The 17,925-nt window shown below is 48.9% G+C and overlaps 1 protein-coding gene across 3 annotated transcripts in view; it reads left to right on the top strand.

The window, feature by feature from the left end:
- MGAT5 (alpha-1,6-mannosylglycoprotein 6-beta-N-acetylglucosaminyltransferase) overlaps nucleotides 1–17,925 on the top strand; it is a 369,059-nt gene that overhangs the window by 79,891 nt on the left and 271,243 nt on the right. The window contains exon 1 of one of the 3 annotated variants that reach the window (XM_070071008.1): nucleotides 12,456–12,475. The exons of the other annotated variants lie outside the window; for them this stretch is intronic. The gene's annotated coding sequence lies outside the window, so the exon portion shown is untranslated. Of the gene's footprint in view, nucleotides 1–12,455; nucleotides 12,476–17,925 lie in introns of those variants that run through there. 3 annotated transcript variants of the gene reach the window in all.

Raw genomic sequence — 17,925 nt, 5'->3', positions numbered from 1 at the left:
AAGGTAAGAGTGGAAGACAGTTTTTATTATGGTTTTAAATAGAAAAATTGAAAGCAAAGTGAATGCATAATACCTTGGTGTTATTTGAGTAAAAATTGATCTATATGTATAGTGGAGTACTATTTAGTTTTAAAATTGTGGATAAAAATATTATCATTGGAAAACATTTGAAATGCATTAAGCCACAAAAGCAGGCTACAAGAAAGCAAGTATGCTGTTTGTGATATAAATGCATGACTAAGTTATACCATACATCCATTTATATGGGTGTGAGTGTGAGTGTGTGTGTGTGTGTGTGACAGTGCTGTTGAAAGTTCATAAATAATGTAATTAAAAGGAAATTTGACTTTGATGCAAGAAATTTTAAAACCGTGCATAGGTTTTTTTGTAAGACACATTTTCTGTGGACTTTCTGATGAACTCTTGCGTGTGTGTGTGTATGTGCATGTGCGTGTGTGTGCATGTGCGTGTGTGTGTGTGTGCATGTGCGTGTGTGTGTGTGTGTAATATACCAGAATCTTAGTGGATATCTGATGACTGGTATCTACAGTTTGTACACTTCCAGTATTTACCCAGTGTTTGACATCGAACAAGTGTTCTGTTTCTATTAGAGAAAATAGACTGCAGCATCAGCTCGGACAAACGAGACTCCGGTGGGTTATGTGAAGTTCCAGGAAAGCCAGAACCCAGTGAGGGACTGTCTCAGGGTGGTCCCCAGCACACAGTGATGGGCTGGCCTCGCCCGCAAACCCGCAGAGCCCTCTGCCTGCCCAGCCCTTTCTAGAGCCCCAGCCTGATGGGAGGCCCTGCGGGTCTCTTGGCCTCCGTGGCTACAGGGCAGCCTCTCCTTGATGTGCCCGAAGGCTTTGTGGCTTCTGAAGGAGTTTTCAGGCGGAGGCCCTGTGGGATTTGCTAAGAGGGTGTTTAATCTGAAGTGATGAAAGCTGGCTTGTGCCTCATCCCGTTTTTGGATCCCGTTTCCCATTCTCCTTCAGTCTCCCTGGCGTGCTGAGCACAGACGCGCGTGTCCTTGGAGTTCTGTGCATATCATTTTAAAGGGGTAAAAATAAACTTTGCTTGCTGCTCAGAATTGATCCTGAGCAATATATCTTCTGCCGGCCGTGGGTGCCAGATGGTGTCGCACCCCCTACCAGGTTAGTGAATTGGCGTTTGCCAAGAACCTTGAGTTGCTCTTGAATCCTTCCCTGCACCTTCAACACACAATTCTGGGGGTGGCTATTTGCATTTGTTGATTTTTCTCTCCCTCTTCACATTTCATGAAGGAGAAAGAGGTGACTTTGTAGAATAATTTCCTAGGAGTGGAATTAGTGTTATCTCTCATTGTTGAGAATGTATATCCCTGAATTAATATATGTTGTCCTGACTTCTGAGAACAGTCCATTAGAGCTGTCTGATGGCGGCTAATACCCAGTGGAGTTGGCATTGCATTGTGGGACAGTGAGTTAAGCCACTGTCTGTGATGCTAGCTGCTCCACTTCCAATCCAGTTCTCTGCTAATGTGCTTGGGAGGGCAATGAAAGATGGCCAAGTGCTTGGGCCCCTGAGCACATGTGGGAGACCCAGATGGAGTTCGAGGCTCCTCACTTCAGCCTTGCCATTGTAGCCATTTGTGGAGTGAACCAGCGGATGGAAGATCTCCCTATCTCTATCTCTGTCTATACCTCTCTCTGTAACTCTGCCTGTCAAATAATTAAAAAAAAAAAAATACAGTACCACTTCCACATTAGGTGGGGCAGGATTATTACAGGTACCAGTTTGAGGAGGGCCGGAAAAAAACTGATGCTCATGGCTGTAATACCGCTTGGGTTGTGGTGTTCTACACTCCTTCTCAATCATTCCTTCTTGCTACAACCTTGGGCAATAATAAGCAGACAGAGAGCAGAATATTACCTCTGTCTCCACTCATTATTTGGTCAGCAGCTTGAAGATAAGGTGCCTGTGTGCTGTGCAGAAATAATAAACATTTGACTCAATCTAATCCTTCGCTCACATACTATGAAATAAATCATGGTGCATGTTGGGGAGCCAAGAGTTCAGGCCTGCCAGTGTGAATTTGTGTCTTCTCCCCAGGAGGTCTGGATACCTCGGGGTACGTGGAGAGAATACAGCCTTGTTCTGGACATTAAAGCAAGTTTTGAAATCCTGCCACCAGGCCTTCCTTGAGAGGCAGGTTTCCTAAGATCTGCCCTCCATGTAGTGCTGGAGTTGAGGCCCTGGTCTAGTGTCTTCCATGGAATGTTCATGCCTGTCCTTGCCACAGGCGATGTTTGATCATTCAAGTGGTCCATGCTTATCACAAGAACTTTGTTTCAGGAAGATGATAAAGAAGTTGAAACAGGTGTTTCACCAGGCTCCAGTTTTTGCTGTGCAGTCCGCAAGGGCTGCCCAGGGTCACAGAGGCTAGCAGTACTTTGGTGATCATGGCTATGCAGGTCACATCTGTTTATTGTCATAGCCTCTGGTCTCCAGTGTCCCCCAGAGCACAGTTGGCCTGGGTGTTGTGATGATGAGCCTGCAAGATGGAAACAGTCTTTGTGCTATTCCTGTAAGCTCTTCAGCTTCCCAAGCCACAGATGGCTGCACATGCACCTAGGGAAGATGACTTGATTCTGAGTTAGCAGGTGCTGGCACAGACTTGAATCCTTGTTTGTCAATGCCTTGTCCATCTTTGCACTTGGGAAAAAGTTGCAAGTATGAGTTTCCCTGTTTTGGAGGAGGATTTATCTTTTCAAATGTTCTGAAGTGTTATTTTGATCCAGTCTGGGAACTCTGTGTAATAATTCTTTTTTTATCCTCTTAGAGTACAGTTTACTAAAAGAGACCCTAGAAATTACAGAGGGAATAAAAACCCGAAGAGCTTAAGCATCCTATAAATGCTCTGTTCTTGTTGCACTTGTAGGGTGTGGCATGCAGTGTATATGAGACTGTTTGCTTCCTAAGCTCCTGGTGGAGTGAGTTTCCTTTAGCCTCACTCTTTCTTGAGTTGCTAGTACAAGTGAATCCCATTGTAAAGCTTGATGCAAGCCTTTTTGATGCCCGTAATCTCTTCTGTATTTGATAACTGGAGTGTGTGTGACTGCAGTTCTGTGGAAAAACTTCTGAATGGGCTGGAGTCGCACATTTCCCATGGTTGGTTTTATTTGTGATGGTTGCAGTAAGGAGTGAACTTTGATTCTGTGGGCTGGGCGGCAGGACAGAACAGGACCTGGGAGTGGCGGCTTTGCCGTGACCATGACTGGCTCGTGTCATCCAGCCACTTCACACGTGTGGCCACCTTGAGTAAGTGGTTGTGGAGGTCCCCCTGGCTTTTAAATAAAGCAAGGCAAAGAATGAGATAAGCCGCCCTTCTATTTTGGACATTTCCAGGTGATGCTTATGAAAGTATGAAATGAAAACCATATTTCCCCCATTTTTCTCTTGGCAGCTCCTGTTTAGTACCCTGGAACCAGTATTCTTCAGAGTTGAATGCAGTCATTGCTGAGCGTTGTGTTACTCCTTGTTCCACGCCCGAACGCAGGGAAATTTCTGTAGAGCAGAGCAGAGGGCAGCTTCGAGAAGTGCATGGAGAAATGAGAGTAAAAGATAACACATCTCGCATGCATTTTTTTTGAAGCCTCCTTGTAGGTCTAGATAGACGTTACACTTAAATTGCTATCTGTGATTTAGCCTTGATCTCTGAAAGCTTGTTTGTCCCCTAATTTTTGAAAAGAGATTTTAGGGTGTTGCTTCTAGTACAAGAGACTAGTATGGGATGTGTGTATATGTGTATATAGTTTGTTATCTTCAGATCTTAAGGTTAAAAAATCTATTTAGTACCAAGGGAACATTAAAAACTGTTTAATGTGTATGCGTTTCCTTTTGTATTCAATATAGGGTCTACTGTCAAAGTAAAAAGATTATTTAAAAGGTGGCAGTTGAGATATTTCCTAGTGAGATAGCTCATTGTTTTTCTGTTAGGTACAAAGCTTTTCCACTAGTTGTGACTTCTAATAAATGATTATTGATGCTCCTAAGTGTCCTTTGTAGTTCAATGGCTGTGTCTTCTGTTTAACAGACTTAAAAATCTTACGGGAATGTGTGTATTTATTTCATTTATAAGATTTCCTTAACTTAGTGGGTCTGCCTTTGATTTTTAACTTTTTTCTTAATGGTTCATTTACTTGAAAGGTGGAGTCACACAGAGGGAGGGAGAGACAGAGGTCTTCTATGTGCTGTTCTCTCCCCAAATGTCCATAACAGTCATGGCTGGGTCAAGCTGAAGCCAAAACCAAGAACTCCATTTGGGTCCCAGGAAAGCAACTAATTGAACCATCACCTGTTGCCTCCCAGGTACGCTGGCAGAGGGCTACATTGGAAGCCTGGAGTACCTAGACTTGAACCAGGCACTCAGATATGGGGTACGGGCATTCCAAGCAACAGCTTAGCCTAGTGCACCACAGCGCCTGGTTAGCCTAATTAGCAGTGACACTGTTCAGTTTCACTTGTTAGTTTCTCATACATTTTATTCTTACTGTCCTGGGGACTGTGCTGCATGGGGTCAGGAAGACCAAAATGAATAAGCCCTTCTTGCTATAAGAACTCTGCAGGCTGCTACATTAGCAGGAATATATACCGCTATATGCTCTAGTCTTTTTCAAAGTCCCCCAAGCCCTTAGGAGATGGAACATTCTTATTTGAACTTGTCCATGATGGAGAGAAATTTTCTAGGTCAGGAAGGGCCTTGAAAGTAATGAGAACAGCATTAGCATTGGCAAGATGATGCTGGACTGATTTGTTCCAGAAATTGTGAATAATGTATAGGAGAGAGGACTGGTAGAGAAATTTAACTTGAAAGGTAGATGGGAGGGCTGGCATTGTGCTGTAGCAAGTAGAGCTACTGCCTGCAGTGCCAGCATCTAATAGGGGCACAGCTTTGAATCCCAGCTGCTCCACTTCCAGTCCAGCTCCCTGCTAATGTGCCTGGGAAAGCAGCAGAAGATGGTCCAAGTGATCGGGCCCCTGCACCCACATGAGAGACCAGGAAGAAGCTCCTGGCTTTGACCTGGCTCAGCCCTGGCTATTGCAGCCATCTGGAGTGAAACGGTGAATGGAAGATCTTTCTGTCTCTTGCTCTAACTCTGCTTTTCAGATAAATAAATACTTAACAAGCAAACAAAGGAAAGAGAGATGGGGCACTGATGGACCAAAACAGCAGAGTTTTTATTTTGCAGGTTCAGCTGTTGAAGTGTGAGGCTTGGGATGAGAGAGATCTGAACCTCCTGGTATTCCAAAGAGGAAGATGATAGTGTCTACCGTGTGGTCACGCAGACGGGAGTGGGGGGGGGGGGCGGAGAAGGTGGGAAGGGATTGCTCCCGGATTGTTTTCTCTGCAGGATAGAAGCCCCTTGTATTAGCATATAGGTCCCACCGGGAATAATAGTGAGTTACCTAAGATAGAGTTGAGTTTCTTTTATATTACAATGAGCTAGGAGGACTCTTGTGTTTTACTCAAGTCTTGAGGGAGCAGATTCCTTCCAAGTGGTGGCTCTGCGGACTCTCACATCACTCTCCTTGGGTGGCCTAGGATAGGGGGGAAGAAAGGGTGGGAGGAAGGCAAGGGGAAATGGTTACCCACAAGTTGTGTGTGTTCTGCTTACACGCCATGGGGCAGGACTGGGGACGTGTCGTATGTAGCTGCATGAGGTGCTTGCAGTCTGCAGCCAGAAGCGCTCTGCTGGATTCCTAGGAGTGTCTGAAAGAAAGGGAGAATGGTTTTGGGAGGGCTGTAGCAGTCCAACACAATCCTATTTGGGCCTTGTCATCTGTCGCAGAAGCTGACAATAAAAGGTCGTTTGAAACTCAGAGTAGCCAACGAGGGTAGCCAAGTGCACGTTTTCCAAGTCCTTCCTATCAAGAATGAAGTAGTTATTAAAAGCTCTGTCTGCTACTTCCGGCTCACTGAGCCTTACGGCCTCCAGCTGTCCGCTGTGACCTTTGCCCTGGCAGGCAAGGCACTTGCACTGGCCGAATGTCACACCCCTGGCTCCCTAGCTCTGTCCAGCCCTGCAGATTGCTGGCTTTCTGACCCAGCATTCTGCAGAACTACCAGACAACTGACAGCAATGCCCAGCAAGTTGGCTGGGGGACACCTTTTGCACTTGGTCCCAGCTGGATATGAGACTTGGCTGTCTTAGACCATCTGGACTCCATCCAGAGTGGCTGAGTTAATGAGATCTTTGGGGCATTTCAGTACCAAGCAGCTTGTCAACCTCGGGTTGGGTAAGTGCAGTCAGTGCACCCTGGCCACGCTGCTCACTGTGGCTGCTCCCAAACCTGCCTGCTGGTCAGAGGCACCTGGAGAAGAGGCTACTTAACTTTGTGGGATTCTTTGATCCACTACACCTAATGCAGGTTCTCAGGGTGATGCCCAAGCAAAGATTTTGTGTTTACATTTTTATTTATTGACTTGAAAGGGAGAGAGACAGGGGGAGATCTGTTCATTCACTCCCCAAATGTCTGCAACAGTCTGGGCTGAGCCACGCTGAAGCCAGAAGTCAGAACTCAATCCAGGTCTCACCACGGGTGACAGAGAACTAACTATGTGCGATATCACCTGCTGCCTCCTTGGGGTGTGCTTTAGCAGGACGCTGGAACGAGAAGTGGAGTCAAATGAGAATGCAGGTGCTCTGATGTGGAATGTGAGCTTCCCAGGGAGTAACTTAACTGCTGCACCAAAAGCATGCCCCGGGAATGGACGATTAGACACCAAGCCTCCATGGGGCTTTGGGGATGGCCAGGCTTCCTAGCTTTTCTGTTAATACTTACAACTCTTGGCAACTGCCTCACGATTTCCTGTCCATGGAGGGGTTTATATTACAGTTTAACTTGTAAATGGGAGGTACTGGGCTGTGTCTGACACTCAGCAAGTGTTCAAGAGACAACAGCGTAGTTTCTGAATGAATGGCATTTGTGTGCAGCTCCGCAGCTCCCTGGAAATGTTTTCTCGTAGCATATTAAGTTGTCTTAAAACATTTCGGTTAACAGAAGGTAAAAATTAGCACACCAGGAAATGTTGCGTGTGTACCATTTCAGAGAAATTAAATACTTTCATATCTTCCAAAATGGCTTAGATTTGAAAGTCAATGTTATTCATTCTGGAGTTCTTAGGCAAAGCTGGTGTTTCTTTAGGAAATCCTTTCTACAAAATTTGAGTTCTTTAGAGTGCTGTCATTAGGTAGGAAGTTAGAAACCGGGCTGTGTGCGTAGGAGGGGCCTGAGGAGGACAAGGCACCTTGGAAAGGAGATGAGGAGGCGTTAGCCCACCTTGGAAGCTGTCCAGTATTTGACAGTGCAACGTCCTGCCCACACGCCTTCGCAGGTGGTCCCAGCCTTCCTCCCAAGGAAAGCTCCCTGTGGGAATTCTCTCTGCTCGGCACCAAATGGGTTATCCAGCCTGATAATATTGGGCAATAAAGCCTTCGCAGCCAGCCCTCAAGGAATGCACCCTACCGGAATCTCTTCTGCCCTGCCTGCTAACACTGAGTGGTGAAACCTTGGGAGAAATGTTTCCTGATTCACACTCAGGGAACCCTTTGTCCAGGAGAAGAGGGAGGAGGGGAAGGTGAAGACCTGGGCCCCATTCCCTTAAAAGCCCTGAATGCAGACTGTGCTGTCCGCCATGAGCTCTTTCCTGAGCCGCCCGCCCCTGGTCTATCAGCTGTATTCTCTCCATTAAGCCCTGGAATCTTGCCTTCCCCGGTCAGAATGGCTGGGCACTCTGTGAGATGCCGTGCAGAGAGGTGCCCTTCCATCCCGATGGAGGCCCTACCCTATTAAACCTTGCTACCTTGCTGAGCACCCCTCTCCATCTCACGTCTGAATTCTTTCTCGTGCGATGACAAGAACCTATCCCACGCATCTCTGCGAACACTCTCTTCCCTGAGTGGGCATCTTCACCATGCTCACCCAGTTCCCCTGAGGGGTCCTTGTGCTTTCCTGCTTCCTGACAGGATGCAGAATCATGCATGGGTCAGGGGGCCACCCCTTCTCCCCTTCCCTCCCCAGCATGGAGCTGGAATCTTGGAGTCCTGACCCAGTGGTAACAGCCTGGGGACCAGTGACTGCCTGAAGCCCACACTCCTCCCTGTGCCCCGTGCACTGTTGTTCAGGTCTCTGATGGAGGCTGGCGTCTCAGGGCTGGGTGTTGCTGTATTGTGCTTGCTTGCTTTTTTACTTTTTCCTAAAACAGTAGCCTGTACCTGTTCTTCTGTTTACTCTGTGGTGATGGAGCGTCAAGTCCCTGTTGAGAAAAACAGCCATGTTTGCCCTCTGCAGTAGGCTGCTCCAACAAGTGTCTTAAGCCTGATGACCTGTGATTCCCCCCAGCTCTGGGTCTTTGAGATACTCATTGGATGGTTGTGTCGTGCTGTCGTTCAGGGCTGTTTTCTTAGGCTTTGCCCGGAATCCACGACTTGTGCTTCTCTCCCACTATAATTTGAACCTTGAACGTTGGGAAGCTTCTCCCCAAAACCCCTTGCCCGGGAAGCACATCTGCATCGTGACGGGCACCAACCATGGCTGGCCAGTTCTGTTGGAGTTGAGGGCACCGTGCATTGCTCAGGTGCTTTGTATGTGAAGGTGGTGTGCAGGTGTCAGAAATGAACATGGCCTTGCCCCGAGGCAGCCTCAGTAACCCAACCAAAAGGTGTACCACCCCGAATTCACGATGGATGGGTGTACGGTGGTACAGAAGCCTGACGCATTCAGTGGAAGCTGTGCTGAGAGTTTGGAATTTCAGACTTCTCCCAGGGGTCACCCTCATGGCATGCTGGGCAGAGGCAGCCTGGTGAACCCTCACACCCTGCAGTGTGCCGTGTTGCTGAGTTGTGCTGTTCAGTAGGTCCAGGGTGTCCACTGCATTTTTGACTTAGGCTGTGTTTCCGCTTCTGATGGATTTATTGGGGTGTCACTGCACAGGAAGTTGAGGAGCCTCTCCAACACCCATAATCATTAAGAATCTTAAAATTATTTATTAGAAGTACATTTTTGGAATGCCTAAGGATTTATCTTCTCCTTCTCTGATTAATTTCTTTGAAGGTCAGAATTAATAAGGCAGGACTTAGCAGATAGTAAGTTTTTTTATCTGGGCATCAATGGCTATTTCTGCTGACAACCTCCAACGAGTGAGAAATCCCAGCTTTGGGGAGGTATCTGAGGATTATGTGACTGGCCGACCTTGTGGGGCGCAGTGGCGGTCACGCAGGAAGGGTTTCATGCCAAGAGAGTGTGGCGGCTGGCCTGAGGGCTTCAGGCAGGGCTGTCTGGAGGCCCCTGATGTCTTCTGGAAACTGCTCTGCTCTCTGCACCAGCGCTGCCCTTGGGAGGGCGCAGCTGCTCTGTCTGTGAGGTGGCAGTTGTTTCCAGTCAGTGGTGTGAGGGGCTTGCTTTGTTCTTCTCTGTCTTCAGCCACTCCATGTCCCACAGCCCCTGAATGTGGTCAGGCAGCCTCCAGTTTGGTATAGGTCCAGTGTCTTTCCATGTTACCTCGCCTGGCATTAGCCTTGCTCCATTTATTCAGCCCTTCAGGGGACAGTAGCCCACTGCCAGTGCGCAAGGCCCTGCTTTGAACGGCGAGGATGGAGAGGTTAGGGGTACAGAGGCCATCTCTGCCCTCACTGGGCCTCCCTCCCGGTCAGCTGCAGGTGCTTGTGACAGCCGTGGGGGAGAGGAGCGAGCAGGTGCCTTACAAGGTGGTCAGGGCCAGCTGAATCCCTGCATTCGGGTTGTGACTTGGAGGCTGAGGAGCCAGCCCCAGAGAGAGCTTGCCAGGGAAAGCAGGCAGAGAAGGGAGATTAGCACTTTGGGTGGTGAGAGTGGAGTGAGATGAGCTGGGTGAGCAAGCGGAAGGCCTGATCGCCCTGTGCTGTGTTCGGTCAGGGGAAGGAGTTGTGAGTTTGCCTTGGGTACTCTGGGAAGCCATTAGAGCCCAGGAGAGCCCTGGGAGGCTGCGTAACTGGCCTTGCCTGTCTGTGACGACACTCTGCATTTTCTACCCCTGTGTGTGTGCTGGACCTCCAAGTGTCAGGTTGTAGATCTTCTTTCCTTGCTAGAGGTGACAAGCCATGCTGTGTCCACTGCCTGAATAGATTCATCACGCACGGTCAAGGCATTTCGCTGCCGCCGCAGCAGCTCGACTCGGGGATGGCCTTGATATGGGGCTGCCGGGGGAGGCAGGCCCTGGCTGGCTCTGGCTTGTGTTGCCGTTTAATCGGGATTCTTTCTTGATACTTGCTTGTGAAGCAAGGAGCAGGGACATGGGATAAAGTATTCCCAGGGCCCTTTGTCTCTCCTCCCTTCCTGTCTCCTTCTCCATTTTGGGGCTGTACCGAGAGTTATATCTCTTTACTGTTCTCAAAGAGTATTGCCAGACACCATAAACACTTGAAAGTCCCGCATTACATAAAGTAATAAAATGCACACCCATGGACTCGATGTTACACAGTGCCTGGATTTCCTAAAAGCTACTTTGGATTTTGAATGCTGATCAAAAACAGTATACGTTTCATTTTGGGGGGTAGCTTATATCTTCTCACTCAGTGACCTTGACAAGGGCCCTGTTTGGGCTTGAGCTTGCTCCGGGGCCGTTCGCTACAAATGGACAGGGTGGCCTTCATCTTCTAAGGGCCTCTGTGGTCTGGGTGAGCTGGAGTGGCATGTGACCCAGCAGGTACAGCCAAGTGTTAAGTGATCACGCAAAAGTAGGTCCAGGGCTCAGCGGCAGCACAAGGAAATGTCACTTGAGAGCATGAAGAGGGCACCGTCCACTGTCTTTGAGCAGATAGAGTAGGAGGGGTTTTTTTTATACCTATTTTAAAATACTTTATTTGGAAGGCAGAGTGACACAGAGAGGTCTTGTTTTAACTGCTTCCCTCCCCAAATGGCCGCAAGGGCTGGGGTGAGCCAAGCTGAAGCTGGGAGCCAGGAACTCCATCTGGGTCTTCCATGTCAGTGGCAGGGGCCCAAGTGCTTGGGCCATCTTGCACTCTTTCCCAGGTGCATTAGCAGGGAACTAGATCAGAAGCAAGGCAGCTGGGACTCCAACTTGCCCATGGGGCCACTGCGCCATCCCCAAGGCTGGGATGTTTTAACTCTCCTTCTGCTTTGACCCATTAAATGAATTGCTTTTCTTTGGCTCTCCTATTGACAGCCTTGTTCTTTTCCTGTTCTTTCACATTGGGGACCCAGTGGACAAGAGGAAAGATGATGTATGATGGGGAGGAAGCCAGCATCCTCGGCAGCACTGGGGTGACCGTGACAGCTGCAGACAGGGTGGAACGATTGTCATGATTTGTCTTCAGATCATCTTCTCCTTTTGCCTTCGTGGTGACCTGTGCTTGTGGGGTTCCCCCAAGGCGGGCCTTACCATGACTGCAGGAGCAGCTGCCCTGTGCTAAGAAGCGAGTAGAATGGTTGTCCCAGGTAGTCTCAGTGGCCGCCAGGCACCAGCATCTTTATCTGCCCTGGTGCTGATCAGAAGGCCGAGTGCATGCCAAGTGCAGCCTTTTAAAAAGTTTTTTGCAAACAGTGATCACACCTCTCTCCATGCACTTCTGATAGGCACTGACAGATAATGTGGATTGCTGGCATACAAGTTGGCACTATTGGGTGTGGTTGCTAAATTAATTACCTCTGTGATTATTCCTTTTATAGTTAGTTACCACTAATGAATACTTGCAACTAGTACTGATGAGTATATCCAAACAGTTCCTAGCATTACTTTTTTTTTTTTTTTTTAATCTATTTGGAAAATAGAGTGACAGAAGAGTGAGATTTTCTGTCTGCTACTTCACTCCTAAGTACCCCAAAGGCCAGGGCTGGGTCACACCAAAGCTAGGAGCCAGGAATTCCATCTAGGTCTGCCACATGGGTGCAGGGGCCCAAGCACTTGGACCATCTAATGCTTTCCCAGGTACATTAGCAGAGAGCTAGCTGGGAAGTAGAACAGTTGGGATTTGAACCCGTGCTCACATGGGATGCTGGTATCATAGGCAGAGGATTAGCCCGCTGGGGCACAACACTGGCCATTATTGTTATTGAATATCTTCAGACCACTCAACCCAAGAACTTGGCCTTGCCGGTGGCTCCCATCCGTAGTTCCTGTCCTGTTGCATCTCCTTCCTGCCCCTGTGGCCACTGTCCAAGGTTTTGTGTTCAGCTGCTCTCCGTGTTGCTACCTGCTGAGATCGGGCTGTGTCCTGGCATGATTCGTGTGCTAATAGCATGAGGAGGTGGGGCCTTTGGGGGCCGTGATTCCCTCGTGAGGGTGGGGCCCTCCTACACAAGAGGGAGCTTGATGCTCGCCTCTCACCTGCAAGGACCCTGCCAGGAGGCCCCAGCGGTGAAGGTCAGAGCAAGCCCTGACTGCGCACTAGATCTGCTGGTACCTTCATTGTTGGATTTCGCGTCCTCTGAAACTGTGAGAAAAAGATTTCTGTTGTCTGGAAATGGCCAGGGGAACGTATCTTGTTAAAGCAGTTAGGGCAGTCTGCCAGCGGCCCAGCGTGTAGGACCCAGACAGGGGTGCTGCTATGGGCGATAGGTGCTGGCTGCCGGCCTCCATAGTGGGGTGTGTGTGTATGTGTGTGTCTGTGTGTTGGGGTAGGGATGTCCTTAAGGATCTCCCTTATGAGAAATGCAGTGTCTGAAGAGCATATTTTAGCCAAGATCTTTTGGAGTCTTTGTCAGTCCTATCGGGGCCTATTGTCTCCTTTTATAGCAGGATTTTGTGAAGCTCTCTTGACTATCCTGAGAGTTAAAGATAATGTAACCCAGTACAATAAGCAATTGCGAAAAAAAAAAAAAAATGCGGTTTCTTAACTTTGTTGTAAAAGAAAGCAGTGCATTGTCAAACAGGTGTTCCCGCAAGGGCATACGCGAAGTGAAGTACTCAGATCCTTATTTACCTGAAAAAAAGATCGATAAAGGTAATAACTTCATAAACAGTGTTGATTTGGTGACTCATACCCAGGGAGCGTCTTTATAACCAGGGATTCAGCTTTTTTTTTTTTTAATGCTTAATAGGTTGTGATAAAGTTCAGAATAAAACAAAGTACACTCCTTATCTCACTATGCTCATATGCGGTAGTTGGATTCTGGGAACATTTTAAATATGTTGCAACAAGGCAAAAGGCAGTTCACCCCAGAGGTCTCCTGGGCCTCCAGGCTCCGTCTCTGCAGGGGGTCAGAATAACCGGGTGTGCCGGATGCCAGGGCAGGATTCTGAGTCCCACCCCTGGGCACGGAGCAGGTGTGAGCGGGCTCTGCAGCCTGCACTCAGGATGAGCAACCCTGGTCGTCCCTGTACCGTTGGTGGATCCGGGGACAAGCACTGAGGATACTGTTGGCAGTTGGCAGTTTTCATTCTCCTCGAGTGTCCTCAAAGGCAGGTCCTAGAGAGAGGCAGCACCCAGGCCTTGCCTACTTAATGTTTAAAACCTGCTGGTTTGCCAGGTAAGTTAAGCATCCATCTTAGGAAGAATGATCAGAGGTGTTTTTTTTTTTTTTTTTTAAGATTTTTTTTTTTTTTTTGAAAGGCAGATTTATAGAAAGAGGAAGAGACGGAGAGATCTGCCATCTGATGGTTCATTCCCCAAGTGGCTCAATGGCTGGGGCTGGACCAGGCTAAAGCCAAGAGCTTCATCTGGGTTTTCCACATGGGTACAAGGGCCCAAGCACTTGGGCCATTTTCTATGCTTTTCCAAGCAGGGAGCTGGAACAGAAGTGCAGTGGCCGACGGGGTCAGTTCTGTAGCATAGCAGGTTAAACCTCTGCCTGTGGTGCCGACATCCAATATGGGCACTGGTTCAAATCTCAGCTGCTCCACTTCCAATCCAGCTCTCTGCTATGGCCTGGGAAAGTAGTAGAAGATGGCCCAAGTGCTTGGGCCCCTGCACCCTTGTGGGAAACCTGGAAGAAGCTCCTGGCTTCAGATTGGCCCAGCTCTGGCCACTTGCCACCATCTGGGGAATAAACCCACAGATGGAAGTCCTCTCTGTCTCTCCCTCTTTCTGTATGTAACTCTGCCTCTCAACTAAATAATAAATACATCTTTGAAAAAAAAAATGAACAGCTGAGACTCGAACTGGTGCCCATATGGCATGCCAGCATTGCAGGCATTGGCTTTACCTGCTACACCACAGTGCTGGCCTCCAGATTTTTCATTGTAAAAACTGCGTTTTGAGAAAGCCCAGATGAGTGGGCATTTGGAACCCCCAGAGCTCCTCAGGGCTTTATGAAGCATAAGAATGTGAGGAGGCCAAGTGATGTTACACTGGAGGGCAGGGGTTGATCTAGACTCCATATGTGACTGCTGCTCATCACCCTGGGCAGGTCGTACTGCCTCCCTATAGCCACATCATGACTCTAGATGGCCCAAAACTGAGTTTAGTATGACTGCTTCCTCCAATTAAAAAATTAAATAAACCTGGGCCAGTGCTGTTGCGTAACGGTAAGGCTGCTGCCTGCAATGCCACTATCCCTTATGGCAACCAGCTCAAGTCCTGGCTACTCCACTTCTTACCCAGCTCCCTGCTAATAGCCTGGGAAAAGCAGCAGAAGATGGCCCAAGTCCTTCGGTCTCTGCCACCCTTGTGGGATACCAGAAGGAGCTCCTTGCTACTGGCTTTGGCCTGGCCCGGCACTGGTCATTGCAGACATCTGGGGAGCGAGCCAATGGACAGAAGGTCTCCCTCTCACTCTCTGTCTCTGTTTCTCTCCCTCTCTCTCTGTCTGTAAACTCCATCAAAAATAAATCAAGAATGAAAAGCATAGAAATTCCATTTCTATGACTGTATCCTGGATCAATTTTGTTCATTTTTTTAACTTCTGGTTTTAAAAGAAGTGGAAGCATTCTTCTGGGTCGCTGCAGTTTCATGGGTCCCAGGTATATGCACAGGGATCTCTGAACGTCCAACATTTCACCTGAACAGTGCAATGGTAGGTGCTCTGCAGCTGGGTTGTAGGGGTTTATTTTGGTACAAAGAAAACTCTGTCCTTAGTTGTTGTCTGTGGGCTAAGAGGAAGCAATCCTTGAAGCAACAAGCTTTTGTCCTGGTGCCCCTTGCAGAATCTGATTTGATCTTTCTGTGCATAATTTTTTTAATTAATTGTGCTGTGTAGATGGAGATTTTTTTTTAAATATTTATTTACTTATTTGAAAGGCAGATTTACAGAGAGGCAGAGGGAGGGAGAGGGAGGTCTTCCATCCGCTGGTTCACTCCCCAGATGGCTGCAATGGCCAGAGCTGAGCTGATTTGAAGCCAGGAGCTTCTTCCTGGTCTCCCACATGGGTGCAGGGGCCCAAGCATTTGGGTCATCTTCTACTGCTTTCCAGGCCTTAGCAGAGAGCTGGATCAGAAGAGGAGCCGCCGGGACTCATACCGGCATCCATATGGGATGCTGGCACTGCAGGCAGTGCCTTTACCCACTACACCACAGCACCGGCCCTGATGGATTTTCTTTTCCCTGCAAATTGTCATTCGTGCCAATGCTGGTTTCACATCCTTGTGATTCCCACCATCTTTTGGGGTTGATAGCCCTCCTACCCCTTGGGAGACCCATGTGGTCCTGCACTCAGCCTCCAAAGGAGGAGATGCATAGGGCCTTTCTGTTGCTGGGAGGATGTTCTGCCTGGGTGCCCTTGTTTTCCTCCATGTCCCTTTCTTCCCGGAGCCGTGAGGCTGTTTCAGGAAGCTGGATTGCACAGGCAAGTGACGAGATGCTCTGAGGTTAAGTGAGGGCCTTTGCCAGCTAGGGCTATGAAGCAACAGAAACGAGACACAGCTGTGATGCAACAGAAAAGAGACACAACGGAAGGCAAGGGTGCCAGCCAGTTGGGGGATGGAGGAGTACTGGGCGTGCATAAAGAGAAAGCAAAGAAGCCTGGAGGGAGTGAGAATGAGGATCATGTTGGACCCCAGGAAACTGCTTTTTCTTAAAGAGAAGGTAGAGCTTTTGACTCAATTTATTTTTTTCAAGATTTATTTATTTATTTATTTATTTGAAAGTTACACAAAGAGGAGAGGCAGAGAGAGATAGAGGTCTTCCATAGCTAGTTCTCTCCCCAATTGGCTGCAATGGCCAGAGCTGTGCCTATCTAAAGCCAGGAGCCAGGAGCTCCCTCCAGCTCTTTCCATGCGGGTGCAGGGGCCCAAGGACTTGGGTCATCTTCTACTGCTTTCCCAGGCCATAGCAGAGAGCTGGATCAGAAGTGGGGCAGCTGGAATTCAAACTGGCACCCACATGGGATGCCGGCACTGCAGGCAGCGGCTTTACCCAGTGTGCCATAGCACTGGCCCCTTCTCAGCAGTTTACACACTGCATAGTGGAGTGCCTGGTTTGCATCCTGATCCAGCTTCCTGCTAATGTGCATCCTGGGAAGCTGTAGGTGACGTCTCAGGTACTTGGGGGTCCCTGCCACTTACCTGGGAGACTTGGGTTGGATCCTGGGCTACTGGCTTCAGCTTGGCCCAGTCCTGGCTGTTGTGGGCATTGGTGGAGTGAACCACTAGACTAAAGATCTCTCCCTCCCCCCCCCCACCTCCCTTGTTCTCTGTCTTTCAAGAAAAAGGGCGGGGGCAGCGTGAAGCTAAGGAAAACTGCTACAAATATACTAGTCAAAATGACTTGGCATTGCTGTTGGGTGGTGAAACCCCTCAGTCAGCCTTTGGACAGGTATTAAGCTCCTGATTTGCATTATACACCGGGATACTGTGGTGAGAACCGTGATCTCCGTGAGCATAGATTCTACTAGAAGGGATCTCATACTGCCTCAGCAGTTAAGACACTCTCGTGTATTCTTAAGTATTCTTAGAAGACATTCATTCACTTAGTATGGGAGTATGTGACCGAGCGGTACTCTTGCTAGCCAGGGTAAATGCTGGAGATGAGGCTTTGGGAAGGCAAGGAGCAGCCGTGTACACATCTGGAGAGGAGCCTTCAGAGTAGAAGGGGCAGCAGGTACCAAGGCCATGGGTTGGGAATGAGCCTTGTCTTGTTCCAGGAGAGGCTGAGGCCAGAATGTGTCCTGTGTAACAGAGGAAGACCGTGGCGAGGAAGATGGCAGGTGGGCACTGGCCAGATCACATTAGCCATGGTCTAGTTAGCAGTCTGAGTGCAGGTGGAGGCCCCTGGATAATTTTAAACCTGGGAGTGACATCTGGTTTATGCCTGAGAAAGGAAGATGACTGATGGCATTGTGCACAGTGAAGGCTGTCTGGGGCCCACGGTGAGCCAGGGTAGGAGGATGAGCTGGGAAGCTCTGGGCGTAATCCAAGTAGGGGTTGAGGTAGTGGACACTGTAATACATAGATTTGGGGTCCATTTTGAAGGCAGAGCTGCCAGACACTGATGTGCACCTAATGAATGTGCATATAATGGCTTGGGGTTGGGTCTGGGCTGTTCGGCAGAGGCTGATGCCTTCACAGAGAGGTGTGTGTGTGGGGGGGGGGGGCTCTTGCTAAAAAGAAGAGGCCATGCATCGATCATTGAGCTCATGTGTAGGCACGAGGCACTTGGACACTTGGACCCTGAGCTCACTCGGGGTTCATTCTGTGAATTTAAGAGCCTTGGCTTACAGCTGGTGCTTGGGCACACTCAAAACGGGAGAGAATCCAGGCGGACAGGAGGTCCAAGGACAGAGCCCAGGGGCTGGGGGGTGGGGGGAGGGACGTGCTAACCTCTGGGAGAAAAGTCAGCCCAGGAGCTGCTGCGGTGTCCTGAAGGCAGAATCAGTGGAAAGGAGCGGTTCTATAAATAGAACTCCCCACAGAGATGATAGGAAACCAGCAGTGTGACAAGCGCAGGGAACAAGTGGTGATTAACCAGTGCCTCAAAGTATCTGCTGTGCCCCTGGAAAGCGAGGCAAGC

This window comes from Oryctolagus cuniculus, chromosome 3, assembly GCF_964237555.1.
Source record: "Oryctolagus cuniculus chromosome 3, mOryCun1.1, whole genome shotgun sequence".
Taxonomy (NCBI): Eukaryota; Metazoa; Chordata; class Mammalia; order Lagomorpha; family Leporidae; genus Oryctolagus; species Oryctolagus cuniculus.
This window is presented reverse-complemented; position numbering and strand designations above follow the sequence as displayed.